The 20,088-nt window shown below is 36.9% G+C and overlaps 1 long non-coding RNA gene across 2 annotated transcripts; it reads right to left on the bottom strand.

Moving 5' to 3' along the window:
• Positions 1–11,358: 11,358 nt before the first annotated feature.
• LOC144980503 (uncharacterized) lies at positions 11,359–20,088 on the bottom strand. Of its 2 annotated transcripts, none has more exons than XR_013646905.1 (4): positions 19,855–20,088; positions 18,812–18,984; positions 12,290–14,587; positions 11,359–11,704 (listed from the first exon to the last, which is right to left on the bottom strand). It is a non-coding gene; the product is annotated as an uncharacterized LOC144980503 (long non-coding RNA). The 2 variants fall into 2 exon arrangements; XR_013646908.1 differs by having other exon boundaries at positions 19,855–20,021.

Here is a 20,088-nt window from a genome sequence, read left to right as displayed (position 1 = left end):
TTTCGAAACAGGTTTGAAGAAAGCCTTGATGCTTGACTGTTTCTTTGACTTTGTGACGATCTTGCCAAACTTCTCTCCATGTCACTCAATAGCGTAAGTTCCTCTGATGTCTTCTCGTGTTGCTGAAGATAAAGCCTCAGCGTGTTGACGGCATTCTCTGCTTCTGTGTTGGACACAATGGTTGGCTCCATATCAGTGTCAGTTTCTTCCTCTTCGTCCTTTTCCTTACTAGCACTAGCAGTAGCAGTGGATGCAGTCATAACTTCTGTTTCCTGAGCTGCGAGCGCTATCTCTTTGAGGCTTAAGTGTTCCGATGCGGGAATGTGACTGTCCACCTCAACATACTCTCCAAATGTTTGTTGAGTGATGCCGAGAGCTTTTGCTGCTTGGTTGAAGAGGTGTATCGCTTCATGTTCCTCTGCGCTGTCAGTTACAGTAGAGGGGTTGGTTACAATTACAACTTCACTCACACTGTCGCCATCCTCTTGTGTGAAGCCTGCCTTCCTGAAACAGTTTGCGATAGTTGCTTGTTTCACATCATCCCAAGCGGCAGCGGAGTAGTTGATGGCATCGAGGACAGTCATTTTGTAGTGTGCGTCATCGGATCCACTTTCATCAAGAAGTGTGATGAATCTTCGGAGAACCCTTTTTCTGTAGAGGCACTTGAAGTTCTGTATTATGCCCTGGTCACAAGGCTGTAGAACACTTGTAGTGTTCGGAGGAAGAAAGACTAGTTTCACTGCTCTCAAGCTGTCCAACCGAGGATGAGCACTGCAGTTGTCCACAATGAGCGCTATACTACGGCCTTCAAGGAGAAATTTTCTGTCTAACTTTCGAAGCCATTCCTCGAAGATTGATCCCGTCATCCAAGCATTTTTGTTCGCTTTGTAGGTCACAGGAAGAGTTCGGATGTTCTTCATGCATCGTGGCCTTTCAGATTTTCCAATGACAAGAAGGGGTAGCTTTTGACTTCCATCCATGTTGGTTGCCAAAAGGATTGAAATTCTTTCTTTTGGAATCTTTTGACCCGTGCAGGTGTCTCCTTTCATTGCCAGTGTCTTGTTGGGCAGGCATTTGTAAAAAAGCCCAGTTTCGTCTGCGTTGAAAATATCCTTCTTGTTGTATTCCTTCATAATTTCTTGCAGCTCCTTTCCTCTCCACTCCACTGTTGTTTCTATTGGTGCCGAGGCAGCTTCTCCACTGATTACTTTCAGGCCAATGCCGTGCCTGAGTTTAAATCTGTCGATCCAACCTCTGCTCATCAGAAAGTCTGTCAAACCAAGCTCCTGTGCTAATTCCTCGCCTTTCTCAAAAAGGATGGTGCCTGAAATAGGTGTGCTACAGGCCCGAGCTTGATGAAACCAAACGAGGAGGCAGCGGTCCAGTTCTTCTTGTCCTGTGGTCTTGAGACGTTTTCTGTCTGGGTTGAATTGTCCTTTACTGATTGCTGACAAGATTGCTTCTCTATCTCTCAAAAAGGTATAGAGCGTTCCAGATGAAATCTCATAATCCCTGCAAATTTGCGATTTCGTCTTCCTTTTCTTGTCTACTTCGTTGATTATTTCAGCTTTCAATTCGAGTGAGAAACATTTCCTCTTTCCTTTGGTAGCCATTGTTTCCTCAGGATTTCTCTTGATACGAGTACTTAAATAGTAAAAATAATACGATTCGAATGAGTGCGAGTGATGCGTATGCTGGAGCAGCAACAATTGCAATGAATGAGGAATGGCACAAGAGGGCTGATCTGGATTAAAATGTACACACCACCGCGTGCGTACAAGCCTCTTCTCTCTAATTGGCCAAGGGCTTTACACACGGCGTTAGCTTGTGCAACGCATCTCTTTTAACCCTCTTCTTACCAGCCTTTTTCAAGATTTTCCCCAAAACTTCACATCCAACTAACACAAAAATATATTTCTTATCACTCAGACATAACAGCAGTAAAATTCTTGCGATACATAGTTTCTTTAGCAAAACATTCTCTACAACACACTGTTTATTTTCTTTAAACTTTATAATGTACAAAAGAAATTTGAATAATAAAACTGTTAGTTGTATCGTAACGAATGTGACGATTTTCCTATAGTTGGTAAGGAGAGGGTTAAATCAAGTTGCCCAACTTTTAATCACCGCAAGACTGACCAGTCAACGCATACAATCATACAAAGAAATAGAGCGAGCGGCAAAAGAAGTGCGGGTAGACACGAGAGGTGTGAGTGAAGACACGAGCGAGACAAAGGTAGACGGAGGCGTGTGTGTTAGAGAGAGACAATGCCAAGTCTACGTCACTCGCTGAGTCGCGGCGCGTGAAAAATTTAGCCGATCGATAAATTCTTGCCCTACAGCTCGCTCAATTTTTCCCGCTGTAAGCAAGTTCGGGCCTTTCCTTGACCCGCTAAACCCAAGCACAGGTAATTGAATTTATATAGTAAAAAAAAGCGGGGTTTGTGTAAGGTCCCGTTGTAGCGATGGTCCCGCTGTAGCGGGTGCCGCTATGGTCATGCTCTACTGTACTTTCTTTTGTTTCTTTAAAGCCCTTTTCTCGTCATTTTTATTAATGACATTATTCTCTTTTTTTTTGGGGGTGATTATTTTTTGTTGTCAATTTTAATTCGAAGCTTTAAGTGCAAGATTTGTTCTTGAAATATGCTTATTAATTCAATGTGTATTACAGAATTTACATTCTATTTTTCTAAAAAAAAATTATTTTAATGACACTTTGCCTATTGGCAATGCTTTTCATTATTACAAATTTAACGTTATATTAGATGTAATCAAAATGTTTAAATACTACCAAACAGCATTTTACCCATAATATTATATTGCACAAATGAAGAAGAATTTAACTCTTTTATTATCCGCTATTCCATCAAATGTTCTGTTGCGTAAATGACGACTAATCAAATTTAAGCGGATGTCTTTTTTTTATTTTGAAAGTTGTTTTGATATCTTTATTTCAAATATTTGGATGTTTTGAATTTATTATTTCTAACCTTACATTTTATTAGAAAAGAAAAGACCAAAAATGAAACATTAACGCCCCAAGCAAAATAACACAAACTTTGCTGTTTCATTTAACTGCAAAGTTCATATACTGAGGCATTATTTACACTCTATAACTGTCTGTACTGAGATGTAATATAGTGCAGCACAGAAATCTAGAACAAGTTGGGATCAGGCTTATTTCATCGAGATTTCCTTGAGTATTTTACAGGAGAATGTGAGTGAAGTAAAGGTGGATGATCTTGAGAAGGCCTTATTATAATGTTTAGATTATCTCAAACTGTGTCAAAAACGGGGTTAGCTTCACAGTGACCATCTCCCATGTAGTGCAATCTAGGACAAAACTATTAACTAGGGAAAAGTGTGCAAATTAATAATGAAAGCATGAAATTCTTATGGATGATAGTGCATCTCAAACTAAGTTGGACTGATAGTGTGCTCCTGGAATCTAAATCTGTTCCCTATTTGAATCATTCCCCTTTGTCTTACTTTTTTTTTGGGTGCCTTTAAGTGTAAATCTATAATTTTTTGACTATCCCATTTTCTTCCTTTTTTCTTGCGCTGAAATAACCTAAAAAATGTGTTGCAAGCGCTGTAAAACCCTTAAAAAACAAACAAGACATTAATTGTAAATCTATAATATTTTTTTACCATTCTATTTTCTTCCTTTTTACTGATGCAGAAACTGGTTGGGGATCCTGACCTCCCATAGCGGGCAGGGAGAGGTACACACCGTGTCTTCTATCCCTTTATATCTGTTTTCCAACATGCTTTCTGTCTTTGTCTTGGAATGAGATTACTTAGTTTTTTTCCTGGCCCTGGTCGGAGTCCTCGCTGGGAGGGAAACAGTCAAATGCATAATTATTGTTTTGGGAGATGATATTTTTTTCCTTGTAAATCATCTCTCTGTTATGTATTAGTATATTTGTTATTTTTAAATGTATAATGTAAGCATTTGAGTGTGTTCCTCTTTGTTGGATTTTGTTCTTGTGTCCGGATGAGACTTCTAGGTGATCTCAAACTAAGTACATTGGTGATATGCTCTTGGAATCTACTTCTGATCCCTATTTGTTCCCAGTTCCCCTATGTCTTACTTTCTCTTGGATGCTTCAATTGTAATTCTAGAACTTTTTACTATCCCATTTTCTTCCTTTTTACTGGCTCTGATATAACTTAAATGTGTTGCAAGCTCCGTAAAACCCTTAAAAACAAACAAACAACAATCTGATGCAGAAATTACTGAAATATATTGCAAGCTCCGTAAAACCATTAAAAAACAACAAAAGCACAGTTGTTATATAGATATTTTCCTTATACTTAAATTTATAGTAGGTGCTGGTAGTTGAAGTTGGTTAGTCCACTCAGCTTGAATATTTTTTATTTGACCATATTAATGTTTCCTATTCCTTTATCATCATTTTCTTTTTCCAACCTTTTGTTTTAACGACTTGTTCTACTTATGCTGAATGTTCTTGCAAGCATATTATTATGATAATATCAAATCCATCTAATTTGTTTTTCATTATTTTTTGTGTGTTGACCCCAGTTAGAGAACTGGGTGGGGATCCTGACCTCCCATAGCGGGCAGGGAGGTACATACTGTGTCTTCTATCCCCTTATATCTGTTTTCCAACATGCTTTCTGTCTTTGTCTTGGAATGAGATTACTTGGTTTTGTCCTGGCACTGGCCGGAATCCTAGCTGGGAGGGAAACAGTCAAATGCATAGTTATTGTTTTGGGAGATGATATTTTTTTCCTTGTAAATCATCTCTCTGTTATGTATTATAATATTTGTTATTTTTAATGTATAATGTAAGCATTTGAGTGTGTTCCTCTTTGTTGGATTTTGTGCTTGTGTCTGGATGAGACTTGTAGGTGATTTCAAACTAAGTACATTGGTGGTATGCTCTTGGAATCTACATCTGATCCCTATTTGTTCTCAGTTCCCCTTTGTCTTACTTTTTCTTGGATGCTTTAATTGTAATTCTAGAACTTTTTACTATCCCATTTTCTTCCTTTTTACTGGCGCTGATATAATCTAAATGTGTTGCAAGCGCCGTAAAACCCGTAAAAACAAAAACAAAACAAACCAGTTAGAGAATGGGTTTATGACCGTTAACTTTTAGGGAGATTACACTAGTCAATTATTGCATTTGGTTTGTTCAATCTGGCCATTATGATAAAATGTATTTGTACAGCCCTCTACTGCCGTCTACAGCTGAATAAGGTGATTTATTATTGTTTCTATTATTATTATAATTATTATTATTATTATTATTATTATTATTATTATTATTATTATTATTATTATTTTTGGGGATCTTGATAGCTCAGTTGGTAGAGCACTCTGTCTGTTCAATCTGGTGGAAAGTACTTTGTGATAGACTATAGTCCTTTTCAAAGGATACCAAATAATTGGTATTGTCTGTTTCACACTATAGAGACCGGGATATACTCCGGCTCCATGGGCCTATTGGCTCTGAAGGACTACTTAGATTATTATTATTGTTCCTATTATTATTATATTTTATTTTTATTATTATTATTATTATTTTTATTATTATTATTTTAATTTTATTGGCATTATTGTTATTTAGTATCTAGGTGTGATTTTTTGTCCTCCCGCAGTGGGCAAGGAGGTCTCTTGCTGTGTCTTCTATCCCCATTTGACTGTTTTCCAACTTGCTTCCTGTCTTTATCTTGTAATGAGATTGATTTTGCCATGTGCCTGCTTGTAATGAGATTTATTTTGTCCTGTGCCTGGCCGTAGTTTTTGGCTTGGAGGGAAACAGTCAAATGTATAGTTATAGTTTTGAGATTATATTGTTTTCATTGCAAATCATCTAAACAGTATATGTTTTGATTTGGACATAAGGATTTGTAAACATGAGTGTTTTCGTCTTAGTGGAATCCTATGCTTGTGTCCGGATGAGACTTTAGGTATCTCAAACTAAGTGCACTGATAGTGTGCTCTTGATATCTACTTAGTATATTCCCTATTTGAACCAGTTCGCTTTGTATTACTTTTTCTTGGGTGCTTCTGATTTAACTTTTACATTTTCTTCATTTAAAAAAAATGCTGATTTGACCTAAAACATGTAGGAAGTGCTGTAAAACCCTAAGAAACATACACACATACATACATTGAAATACTACCAGGAAATTATTCATTGTTTATTATTTTGATAGAATTAAGATGTTGAGGATTTAAAAAGTGTGCCATTTCTAATAACATACATTCGTCGTTATCAGTCACTTTTCGTGTTTAATGTATCTACTAGTGCCTTATTATGATTTTTTATGTTCACAAGCAGTTATGATTAGACACTTAGAATGTGTATCAAATTGAATTAATCAAATGAGTGTATATATCAAATCAACTTTTAAAATTTGATTTCATGTCAATTAAACATTTTAAACTAGATGGAGTCTTTTGTCCTCTCATAATGGACAAGTTGGGTGGGGTTCCTTACCTGTCATAGTGGACAGGGAGGCACTTACAGTATCTTCTCTCCCCCTGTATCCAGACCTGCCTACTTACTTGAAATTAGAAAAATTCGTAGTTTTCAGGGGCATTAACATAGTAGACATTATAGATACTTTTAAGAACTACTAATGTGTGTTTATGTAAATTAAATTAATGCTTTGAATTTGTTTATACGTTTTCAAGAAGTTTATAGATTTAAAGATCTTTACAGAATTCTCAATTAGGACCTGAAAATTTGTAGTTATACAATATTTTCGTAGTAGTAGGCAGGTCTGCTATACGTTTTCCAACTTGCGTTCTTGGAATGAAATTACTTTGTTTTGTCCTGGCCCTGGATGGAAATAGTCAAATGCATGGTTATGATTTTGGAAGTTGATATTTTTTTCCCATTGTAAATCATCTTAATGTTGTGTAACTGGTATATATATATATATTTTGTTTCGAATATCATGATTTGCAAACATTTCAAGTGTGTTCCTCTTTGTCTTTTGTCTGGATGAGACTTTTAGGTGATTTCAAAGTAAGTACACTGATAGTGTGTTCTTGGAATCTTCTGTTCTCTATTTGAACCATTCCCCTTTGTCGTACATTTTCTTGTATGCTTTTAATTGTAAACTTTTTTTACCATCCCAACTTCTTCCTTTTTACTTCCACTGAAATGGATCTTTCAGTTTTCCTTTTACTTTTCATGGCGTAAAAATGATGCAAAACTATTAATTTCTATTCCTCTCCCCCCTCCCCCCCCCCTTCCCAGTTTTGTTATTAAATTAAAATAAATAAAATAAAATTCCCTTTATTCATCCCATAGGGGAAATTTGTCTTTAGGGTCTATTCCAAGGGAAGTCTGGAATAACCCAGGCACCAGCCACAGTGCAGCGCCGCAAATTGAGCTAGGGCAGGTGACTTGCTCAAGGCCACACAGCGCAGTGGCGGGTGACTGAACTCGGCACCTTTTGGGTACGAAGCAAAGACCATACCGCTGAGCCATGATGCCCCTGTGCAGCAGTAAAGCTGTAAATGCAATGTAAATAATATCTTTTTTTTCTTCCTAATGCTCATTTTTCTTATTGATGTCGCTACATTTGCCAGAGATTATTGTACACTTTTCATTTTGTTATTTTGTTTTATTCTTTTATTTTGGTCCGCTTGTTATTGCTGTTGCTGGAGATCCATTTAGACAGATGAAGGAATAAACTCTGGGCACCTCCCTTAGTGGGCAGGGAGGCACTTACTGGGTCTTCTATCTATCCCCTTATATCTGTTTTCCAACATGCTTTCTGTCTTTGTCTTGGGATGAGATGACTTGGTTTTGTCCTGGCCCTGGCCAGATACCCTAGCTGTGAGGGAAGCTGTCAAATGTATAGTGAGAGTTTTGGGAGATGATATTTTTTGTCTTGTAAATCATCTCTCCCCTATGCACCGTATTATGTTTTGTATACATATTATATATAATTTGTAAACATTTGAGTGTATTCCTCTTAGTGGGAACCTGTGCTTATGTCTGTATGGGACTTTTAGGTGATCTCAAACTAAGTACTTTGATAGTGTGCGCTTGAGTCTACATCTATCCCTATTTGAACCAATTCCCCTTTTTCTTACCTTGTCTTGGATGCTTTAATTGTAATTCTAGACCTTTTTACTATCCCATTTTCTTCCTTTGCCGCTGACATGACCTAAATGTGTTGCAAGCACCACAAAACCCTTAAAAACAAAAACATAAAAACAAATCTAAGGCCTCTTGCAATATTTTACAAACTTTGTTGTTTCTTATAACTGCAGAGCTTTTTACGCGGAGGCAACATTATACACTTTAGCTGTCAGTACTACAGGGATACCCTTTTTCCTGTTAAAGTGGGAGGACCGGCTTATTTGAAATCTTCCAGTAATTGAAATTTTCTGACTATCAGTTGTTTTCATTTGTATTTTTGTTTGAGACTTTAATTATTTGTTGTTTTTTTTTTGTTTTTTTTTTCACTCAAGATAGTTGTATAAAGGCAACAGTTAAGGGGGGAGGGGGTAGATATTTAATCTTTTATTTTATGATTTAAGGGTAATACCATTTGATGAAGAGAATCTTTGGATAGAATATTTATTTGTGATCATTATGGCGAAAAAAATTCAGGCTTTTTTAGCTTTTGGCAAAGGACATCCCTGATACTGAGATAAATTAGTTTTACCTGGATTTTATTTTTGTTTGAATTTATATTCTTATTGCTTCTCCTTGCCGCAAATAAAACAAAATAACATAGACCATCTCCAATGTAGTGCACGCCGGGACAAAATTACCGGGTCACTTGTTATCTAGATGGACTGAGTACTTTTGTACACAAAGGGAGGTAGAAAATCCTGGGTTGGGAATCACAGCATGACCACTGTTATCACATGATTTTTTTTCACTTGTTAATCACCTCCCGGTTATGTGTTTATGTCAATATATGATTTATATTATGATTGAATCTTGTAATGTATGTATGTATTACATATATTAATGTTAGTAATGTACAATAGGTATATTTCTTCCTGGGTGGGGTTCCTGACCTTCTGTAGTGGGCAGGGAGGTACATACTGTGTCTTCTATCCCCGTATATCTGTTTTCCAACTTGCATTCTGTCTTTGTCTTGGAATGAGATTACTTGGTTTTGTCCTGGCCGAGTCCTGGCTGGGAGGGAAACAGTCAAATGCATAGTTATTGTTTTGGGAGGTGATTTTTTTTTTTCATTCTAAATCATCTCTCTGTTATGTATTATGTTTATTTTGAATTTATAATGTAAGCATTTGAGTGCATTCCTTTTAGTGGGGACCGTGCTTGTGTCCATATGAGACTTATTGGTGATCTCAAACTAAGTCCATGGATAGTATGCTCTTGGAATCTACTTCTGATCCCTATTTGTTCCCAGTTCCCCTTTGTCTTACTTTTTCTTGGATGCTTTAATTGTAATTCTAGAACTTTTTACTATCCCATTTTCTTCCTTTTTACTGGCGCTGATATAATCTCAATGTGCTGCAAGTGTCGTAAAACCCTTAAAAACAAACAACAATATATTTTTTTCATAATAAATTTCACAAAGATCCAGGTGAGGCCTCTAAAAACTAAACCAAACTGACTTAAATCTTTTGCTGCGAAATGCCTTTAAAATGTTGGAATTACTGTAAAACCTGTAGAAACTAACAAATTATTCATTTTGTTCGTCTTAATGGGGATGCCTCGGAAGATCCAAGGTCTGTGTGGCTTGGGAGGGCAAGTCTTACTGTCTCATCGATACATTCCCTCTCCATTTAATTTTGGACTGGATGCACAGACAGATCTTTCTGATCTGCATCTTTTCCTCTATTTAAACTTGTCCTATTTTGTCATAACTATTTGCAACTTTACTCTATACCCATCTTGCCCATCACCTTTCTCACTCCCACCCCCTCCAGTGCTGATATGACTTTAAAATGTTGAATGCGCTCTACTTGTGCTCAGGTTTTAAATGAGTACCTGGCCATTAACAGCATTGTCTCTCAAAAAAAATAAGATAAAATGTAATAGCGCCTAATAGATGCTTGTCTCATCCTACATGTTTAATCTTACTGTTGGCTAGGGACCCATTGTAAAGGGCTTTGAGCATGTTAAGTGGATACTGTACTATATAAATGCTCCTGTCAAAACAGAATGTGCCTGGATGATTGACGTGGGTAGGATGATGGTCAGTAATTGGTTATAGATAAACATTCATTCCTTTATTGCTGGGTGGGGTTCCTGGTCTCCCATAGTGGGCAGGGTGGCCCTTACTGAACTTACTGTGTCCTCTATCCCCCTTTATCTTCTTTCCAACTTGCTTTCTGTCTTTGTCTTGGAATGAGATTGCTTGGTTTTGTCCTTTCCCTGGCCGGATGCCCTTGCTTTGAGGGAAACAGTCAAATGGAGAGATAGTTTTTGGAGATGATATTTTTTTCCTTGTAAATCATCCCTCTGTTATGCACTGTATTATGTTTTGTTTACATATTATATATGATTTGTAAACATTTGAGTGTATTCCTCTTAGTGGGGGCCTGTGCTTGTGTATGGATGAGAGTTTTACTAATACTAAAACTTTTAGGTGATCTCAAACTAAGTACTTCGATAGTTTGCTCTTGGAATCTATATCTGTTTCCTATTTGAACCAATTCCCCTTTGTCTTACTTTTTCTTGGGTGCTTTAATTGTAATTCTAGAACTTTGTACTGTCCCATTTTCTTCCTTTTTACTGGAGCTGATATGACCTTAATGTGTTGCAAGCGCCGTAAAACCCTTAAAAACAAACAAATTCCTTTATTATATTCAATGTTATTCAATAATATTTGCATTTGTCTATTGCATTTTTTTTAGTTAGTAGTTAGAATGGTGGAACGTGCTTCTACTGATGTACCAATGTGAAGTCCACTCTTTGAAAGGTAAATTGCTCCTGAGCTAATGGCATGGTCGCCTTGAATGAATTTGACATGGGTGTGAATGAGTGCCGTAAGTAGTAGTAAATATTAAAATGTAGTACAAATGTGGGCAGACAACTTTAAAAAAAATATTTATGCATTTGGTTTGATATACTCAATAAGTAAGAATTACATTCAACATTCATTATTTTAAAGTATAATATCCAATCCTTTGCTGGTTTAGAGTTCAACCTTCGTTATCCGTTTCAATTTAGACACATTTAAAGAATTATTATGGATATGAATTAACTCCATAAAGATAGAAATATAATCTATCTGAAAATTTGTATTGAATGAGTTTTAAGTGTTATGATATAATGCTTTCAAGGGACTTTTCGCTTTTTCAAATTATGGGCTTTTATATTGGGACATCTTGTTTTTCTTTTTGCTGATTATACACAAGAAAATAAACTTCACTTTTTGATGGAATATATATTCGTTCCTCATTTTCATGTTTTATTTCATATTACTATTTCTATTAATCCGATGGGGTCTTTTGACCTCACGTGGTGGACAGAAGGTCACTTCCGGGTTGGGTTGCCGACTCCCATAGTGGGCAGGGAGGTACTTGTTGTGTCTTCTATCCTCCTGTGTCTGCTTTCCAACTTGCTTTGTGGCTTTGTCTTGGGATGATTGCTTTGTTTTGTCCTCCCATAGTGGGCAGGGAGGTACTTGCTGTCTTCTGTCCCCCTATATCTGTTTTCCAACTTTCTGTCTTGGAATGAGATGACTTGGTTTTGTCTGGCCCTGGTCGAAGTCTTGGCTGCGGGGGGGGGGGGGGGGGGGGGGGGGGGGACAGTCAAATGCATAGTTATTGTTTTGGGAGATGATATTTTTTTCCTTGTAAATCATCTGTGTTATTATTATATTTGTTATTTTGAATGTATAATGTAAGCATTTAAGCATTTGAGTGTATTGTATTCCTTTTTGTTGGATCTTGTGCTTGTGTCCGGATGAGACTTATTATAGGTGATCTCAAACTAAGTACATTGGTGGTATGCTCCCATTTTCTTCCTTTTTACTGGCCCTGATATAACCTAAATGTGTTTGCAAGCACCGTAATACCCTTAAAAACAAACAATAAAACTTGTGCTGGTGTCTGGGTAAGACTTCTAGGTAATCTCAAACTAGTACACTGGTAGTGTGTACTTGGAATCTACATCTGTTCCCTATTTGTACCATTCCTCTTTGTCTTACATGTTCAAGTCATTTTAATTGTACATCTAGAATATTTTTACTATCTAATTTTCTTCTTGTTTACTGGCACTGATATGACCTAAATGTGCTGTTGCAAGCGCCGTAAAACCCTTAAAAACAACAAAAGCAGGTGACTTGTGTCTTCTGTTACCTTTTTTTCTCTTTGTCAAGCTGCTTCCTGTCTTTGTCTTGGAATGGGATTACTTGGTTTGTCCTGGCCCTGGCTGGAGTCTTTGGCTCGGAGGGAAACAGTACAATGTATAGTTACAATTTTAGGGAGGTGGTATTCTTTTTCTGGGTGGGTTTATTTTGACTTCCCATAGCGGGCAGGAGGTCGCTTTCTGTGTCTTCTATCCCCCAATAAAATGTTTTCTGAGTTTGCTTTCTTTCTTTGTCCTGGACCTGCCCGGAGTTCTTGACTGAGAGGGAAAGAGTCAAATAAATAGTATATTATGTTTTGGGAGATGACATTCTTTTTTTTCTTGTAAATCATCTCTCTGTTTTATATGCGATTACATTTAATTTTTGGAATTGAATATATAATGGTTTGTAAACATTTAAGTGTTATCCTCTTAAGGGGGGACCTGTAGTCAAAAATCCATTTTTGATTGTAATGCTAATATTGCTATTCCCTTGTTATTTTAAGGTGGTAGGAGGTCTAATTTGATGATTAACACCAAAAAAATAGGCTAAAAATGGACCAAAAATCCCAAAATTTCTTACAGTAATGCAGCCAAAACCAACGAATAGATCTCTTCCAAATTTACACACAATGTTTCTTACAACAAGAGCTATACCATGACGTAAAGGTTTAGCAATAGTCCTGAAAATAAATTTTTAAGAATTTTTTTTTCGATTTCGGCTGAAAATTTGGCGCGGAATTACAGTAAAAATTCGATTTAAAAATTCATAAAACTGCTCAATTTTAGTTTACCCCAAAACCCCTACGTCATGGTACAAAACACATTATAAGAAAGATTCTGACCAAATTTGAAGACAATCTGATGGAAAATAATCCAGATATGAATGTTAGAAAATCAGAAAATGACGCAAAATGGAGTTTTGAGAAAAACGCAAAATTTGTCTTTAATTTGATAATAAAGTTAATTTTGCAGACAAGCAAAGGAAAACATCCATCAAAATTTCAAAGTATATTCAATATAGAACAAGAAAACAGTTAAATTTTGTACATTTATCAAATTCTGAAAAAATTATGATCGATTCGCTAACCCATACCCCTAAGAAAAAATTTGCGGAGAAATTGAATGATATCAGTTTTTTACAAAAAAATTAATTTAGCGATCAAATATGCTTTATATTTATAAAATTCATCAATTAAATCTCATAAACTAATAATGTGATGTATAATTTGATGTTAAACACCCAAAAAAAGCTCAGAATTTTTTAAATAAAATTTTTAAGGGGTATTATAGGCTAAAATTAGACGTAAAACCCTAAAATTTCTAACATAGATGCACCAAAAACTAGCATATAAATTTCTTTCAAATTTAAACACAATGTTTCTCACATAAATAGCTATATCGTGATGGAAGAATTTATCAATAGTATGGAAAATAAAATTTTTAGAATTTTTATTTGATTTTGACTGAAAATTTGGCGCGTATCGACAGAAAAAAATGAATTAAAAAATTTATAAAATTGCTAAATATTAATTTACCCCCAAAAACTTCCATCATGATGTAAAAGACATCATAGAAAAGATTCTGAATAAATTTGAAGATGATCTAAAGGAAAATGGCTAAGATAGGATTGCTAGAAAATCAGAAAATGACATAAATCGGAAATTTGAGAAAGCGCAAACTTTTTTAATAATTTGACATTGAGACTGATTTTGCAGGCAAGTAAAAGAAATGATCCATCAAACTTTCAAAATATGACCATTATAGGACAAGAAAACAAGAAAACTTTATAATTTAATCTAAGTCTAAAAAATTTATAATCGATTCGCTAACGCATACCCCTAAAAAAAAACAAAAAACTATAAAATTCAATTTTTTCCGTATTCAGAGATAAAATAATTTTGAGGTCAAATATGATTTATATCGTATGAAATCATTATTGTAATCACAAAAACTAATTATTTACTGTATACAATAGATTATAAAGAGATTTCTAGATATATTAAAAAGTCTCGAAATATGATTTCGTAAAATATGATATGGCGCGCTACCCTCATTTTTCAATGCTGCTTGAGAGACAAGTCATATAAAATTAGATATCTAGTCAATTTTAACTGCAAAATCAATTCTATTTTAGACAATAAAACAGCTAAATGATGCAAATAGATATAGCTCAGAATTAAAAGCAATTTGCTTTCCCAAACCCCTTGGAAATAAATTCCTTTCGCCTCAATGCAGGAAAAATCAACACCACTTGTTTGCCACCGCTTTTTTAGTACCGTAGTTCCACAAAGAGGGTTGATCTTGCTCTGGTTGGTAAAAAAAAAAGATATATTTCATTAGCAATTTTTGGAAATACATTATAAGTCATTGACATAAAATGCATCTGTCAAAGAAAGACCAATAAATAAAATGGTCATCATTCACACCAACACAGTTGAAATTTCATTGTTTTTACATCCACAGAACAGAACTCTTGGCGACAAACAATTTTCTGTTATTAAGTTAATATATTCAATAGTAATTCATTTCAAATGATGTTTTATCATTTTCATTTAGAAAAATGAGTATTTATGTAATAGAATGAGCATTCTATCTCATGTTATCTTATTTTTTACTATATTACTACTTGTCGCTACCATCACTATTTAAATGTATGCAAGTAATGCAAGACTGTGTGCCTCTGTGGTTGATATCAACATTCCTTTACTCGTGTGTGTTACTATGACCAATAGTACACTGTGTGTTGTGTGTTAAGCCCTTACACAGGTAGTCTCTCGATGTAGTACTATTTTTATCTTCGGCTGGGTGTGACTTCTCGGTCTGATACTATATTTTTGTGTGCTTTCTTTCTTTCATCACTTCACATCGTTATAACTTCATTTTAACAACTATGATCATTTACAAATTTATATCACTAATTCTGGCAAATCATAGCTTTCTAGCCACCTACCTTGAGTCATAAATCTACTTTGTTCTTCTGTACACTTAATAATTGCTACTTAAATATTTCATACAGCCATAACGTTAACGCCTTTGATTACTAATTACGAGCTAAACATTTACTCTTTAACTCTGCAATTCACTGTGATTGATTTTGTAGCATAACTCTAGTTTAGACTTATTCGTTCCTTCATACATGTCCCATGTTATTTGCATTAATTTGTTTAAATCATGAAGATGCACACAACTCGATCGAGTTTACTCACTTCAGGCTACGCATCACTTTACCTGGACCAGTGACGTAGTTGCTTTCCCTGACGTCCGCGCTAAATCTATTTTTAACTGCTATAGCTAATATTATGAGATGATTCTGCCATTGATTCTTTTCATTCATTCATTGATCCATTCATTGCTACACGCCTATAGAATACGATACAAAAGAATGATCTGTTCCATTGTTCCTGAATAAAGACTTCATCATTATACATCCTGGCCTTTGTTGTTTGATCGCCTCCACTACCCTGGAGTGGATGGGCTAGGACTCGGGTAGACTATGGTGTCTCCGGACTTGACTGTGGTGTGTGCTCTTCGCTCATGAAATCAACTCCCTACTTCTACTTCTGACACATGAAGTCATGCTACTATCACTAACAGTAGTACACTAAACTGTCACTTCATTGTCTCGATCTATCTTCCTCACTTGAGCACCACCGCCGCAGTTACAGTCTGGAACTCTTAAGTCGACCCCGGGACCGAATCCATCCACTCCCACGGCCTCTACACTCTGCCAATAATACTACTACCACTCGCCGGCATCAACTACCCGGTTGTCTCCATCAGTATCACACTCGCCGGCATCAACTACCCGGTTGTCTCTATCACACTCGCCGGCATCAGCTACCCGGTTGTCTGACTCTATTACAAATTTGGCGCTGCGAGCAGGATCTCAATTTCAGAAGCCACAGCCTTTTGGAGACCTGCTTATTTATTCATCAGTCAGACATCCGCTTGGAATTGGAACAAATTTACTCTCCAGCTGCCAGTCCCTGTCCACCAACCTCGATGTTTTATTGCGACAGACGACAATCGACGTCAACTTGCCACTCGGCCCCTTTACAGCCGAATTTATAACAAGACGGCCGCTACCGGCTACCATACACGTCGAGTATCCTGTCCAACCCGAGATGACCAGTGTGACTGTGTGACTGCCAAACCCGAGAGGACCCATGTTCCTGAGCCCGAGATGCCCCGTGTACCTGTGCCCGTGATGACCCGTGTCTCAGTGCCCGAGATGACCTGTGTGTCTGTGCCCGAGATGTCCTGTGTGTCTGTGCCGTGATGACCGTGTGCCTGTGCCCGTGATGACCTGTGTGTCTTTGCCCGTGATAAACCGTGTGCCTGTGCCCGTGACGACCTGTGTGTCTGTGCCCGTGATGACCTGTGTGTCTGTGCCCGTGATGACCGTGTGCCTGTTCCCGAGATGACCTGTGTGTCTGTGCCCGTGATGACCCGTGTGCCTGTGCCCGTGATGTCCGTGTGCCTGTGCCCGTGACGACCTGTGTGTCTGTGCCCGAGATGACCCGTGGGTCTTACCAACGTGAATTAACCAACCAGATGGAGCCTCGTCCCTATTACTGCCATGCAACTATCCAAAGGCATCGTCGTCGAAGTGGTGGCCGGTGTTCCTAAAAGTCGCGTCTGTGAAAGTGAAACCACGTCACAGAATCCCGCCTGCACACATCTGCCCAGACGACATCACACCAAATGCAAGGATCTGCCTGAGCTTGACCACCACGTTGGTGAGATAATCCATGTTTTGTAGGTTCCTCATGTATATTGATTCAATATCTCGTTAGTTCCCATTAATTTTGAAATAATATGCTCATGATTCATAATAAAACATACAATGTAATTATGGAATGTTTAAACTATTGCTTATATTATAACAGTGTAGTTCTTTCTACCTTTACCGCTAACAAGCGACGTCCACTTAATATTTCCATGTCTATATTCCATATGAGCCTCCTCATATATTTGAGACGTTCGTATTTCAAGTTTTAACGCTTTTCTCATCTTATACTTATACCGCTATGCTGAAGCGACGTAGATTTACATTGATTGCATTTCTTTCAAGTTGATTTCGTACATTGAATCCTCTCTGCCTAGTTGACCATTGATAATTAAATGATTTGTTCCATGAGGACATAGAACGGTTCGAGTTGGGGGATATGTAATAGAATGACCATTCTATCTAATGTTATTTGATTTTGTACTCTATTACTCTTTACTACTTGTCGCTACCATCACTATTTAAATGTATGCAAGTAATGCAAGACTGTGTGCCTCTGTGGTTGATATCAACATTCCTTTACTCGTGTGTGTTACTATGACCAATAGTACACTGTGTGTTGTGTGTTAAGCCCTTACACAGGTAGTCTCTCGATGTAGTACTATTTTTATCTTCGGCTGGGTGTGACTTCTGGCCTGATACTATATTTTTGTGTGCTTTCTTTCTTTCATCACTTCACATCGTTATAACTTCATTTTAACAACTATGATCATTTACAAATTTATATCACTAATTCTGGCAAATCATAGCTTTCTAGCCACCTACCTTGAGTCATAAATCTACTTTGTTCTTCTGTACACTTAATAATTGCTACTTAAATATTTCATACAGCCATAACGTTAACGCCTTTGATTACTAATTACGAGCTAAACATTTACTCTTTAACTCTGCAATTCACTGTGATTGATTTTGTAGCATAACTCTAGTTTAGACTTATTCGTTCCTTCATACATGTCCCATGTTATTTGCATTAATTTGTTTAAATCATGAAGATGCACACAACTCGATCGAGTTTACTCACTTCAGGCTACGCATCACTTTACCTGGACCAGTGACGTAGTTGCTTTCCCTGACGTCCGCGCTAAATCTATTTTTAACTGCTATAGCTAATATTATGAGATGATTCTGCCATTGATTCTTTTCATTCACTCATTGATCCATTCATTGCTACACGCCTATAGAATACGATACAAAAGAATGATCTGTTCCATTGTTCCTGAATAAAGACTTCATCATTATACATCCTGGCCTTTGTTGTTTGATCGCCTCCACTACCCTGGAGTGGATGGGCTAGGACTCGGGTAGACTATGGTGTCTCCGGACTTGACTGTGGTGTGTGCTCTTCGCTCATGAAATCAACTCCCTACTTCTACTTCTGACACATGAAGTCATGCTACTATCACTAACAGTAGTACACTAAACTGTCACTTCATTGTCTCGATCTATCTTCCTCACTTGAGCACCACCGCCGCAGTTACAGTCTGGAACTCTTAAGTCGACCCCGGGACCGAATCCATCCACTCCCACGGCCTCTACACTCTGCCAATACTACTACTACACTCGCCGGCATCAACTACCCGGTTGTCTCCATCAGTATCACACTCGCCGGCATCAACTACCCGGTTGTCTCTATCACACTCGCCGGCATCAGCTACCCGGTTGTCTGACTCTATTACATTTACTTTATTGATCATTAATCAAAAATGTAAAGGCGCTATGGAGATTTGGAAACATTACTAACCAGTGTCAAAAAGTACATGCAGACACTCTGCTGTGCTGGCCCAGATGATGGTTTGCTGGTTGATCAGTTTGTCACAGGAGGGCCTCAACACACCTTTCCAGAATAGCCCTTGAGCCAGCATCTTTATTTATTGTCAGGACACCAGTACAGTCAACTGAATTCTTTCATGTTAGCTGTCGATGAAAACAAAAAATTAAATTAAATTCACTGCAGTGAAAATGGCACATATGCCAATGCCATTGCTAAAGTTTAAAACAACAACAACAACAATAATAATAATAAAATAATAATAATAATAATATAATAATAATAATAATAATAATAATAATAATAATAATAATAATAATAATAATAATAATAATAATAAAATAAATAATTTGGAAAAAAAAAATTATATAACATTGTCATTATCATTATCCTAGACATTTCAAACACTACTAAAACTGCTACCACTACAGACCTTATCATTATCTATCATAGATATTTACTCTCTCTCTTTCTCCCCCTCTCTAAAACTATCTCTCGAACATAACATTCCAAACCCAATTTTCCGATATAAATCCCCCCCCCCCCCCCCCCCCAAAGAAAAAAAATTGAAAAGTGTGGACGATGTATGCAGTATCAGCCAAAATAAAGATAATTACAATAACTGAATGAAAAGTATTTTTTTTAAAAGGGTCCTGATCCTGAGACTGAGAATGTCTTTTCTTCTTGTGAGTCGCACGAACTTCATGAACCCTCTTGACAGTCTTGATCTTGACAAATTTGGAAACATATTGACTGGGAATCGAACCTTGAAACATCTGATCAGGTCTAGGTTTTATCGCCTGACATGGAGGGCTGATTTTGTTCGGGGAGGGGGGGGGGGGGGAGTAGTATTTTATTATTGTTTGGCCCTGTTATTTTTCATAAAATAAAGTTAACTTGCGATAACAACGAGTGTGTCAGCTGATGCACAGTCGAACAAACACACAATCTCACAAGGCATGTTTAGTTATAAAAATAAGCAATAAATTAAAATGTGGTGTATTTCTTATGCTTACCTTGTAAACTGAGTATTCTGTGACTTGAATAGAGTGAAGAATTACCAAAGTTCATCAAAATCAACTTGTAATGCGATGAGTGAGGTCCGAAAGCGAATGAATTCATAATATTATAAACAAAGGCAGGGACAGTCAGGGAGCGGCCATTGACGCTATCGTGGTGCATTGTGGGTCACTATTGCCACGTTCGAGGATAAATTTAGATCGGAATCATGTTTTGTTACTAAATTTAGA

Source organism: Berghia stephanieae, chromosome 1 (genome assembly GCF_034508935.2).
Source record: "Berghia stephanieae isolate SIO BIC M18660-M18661 chromosome 1, UCSD_Bste_1.3, whole genome shotgun sequence".
In the NCBI taxonomy this organism is placed as follows: Eukaryota; Metazoa; Mollusca; class Gastropoda; order Nudibranchia; family Aeolidiidae; genus Berghia; species Berghia stephanieae.
The sequence above is the reverse complement of the archived record's forward strand: the minus strand, read 5'-3'. Positions and strand labels throughout refer to the sequence as shown.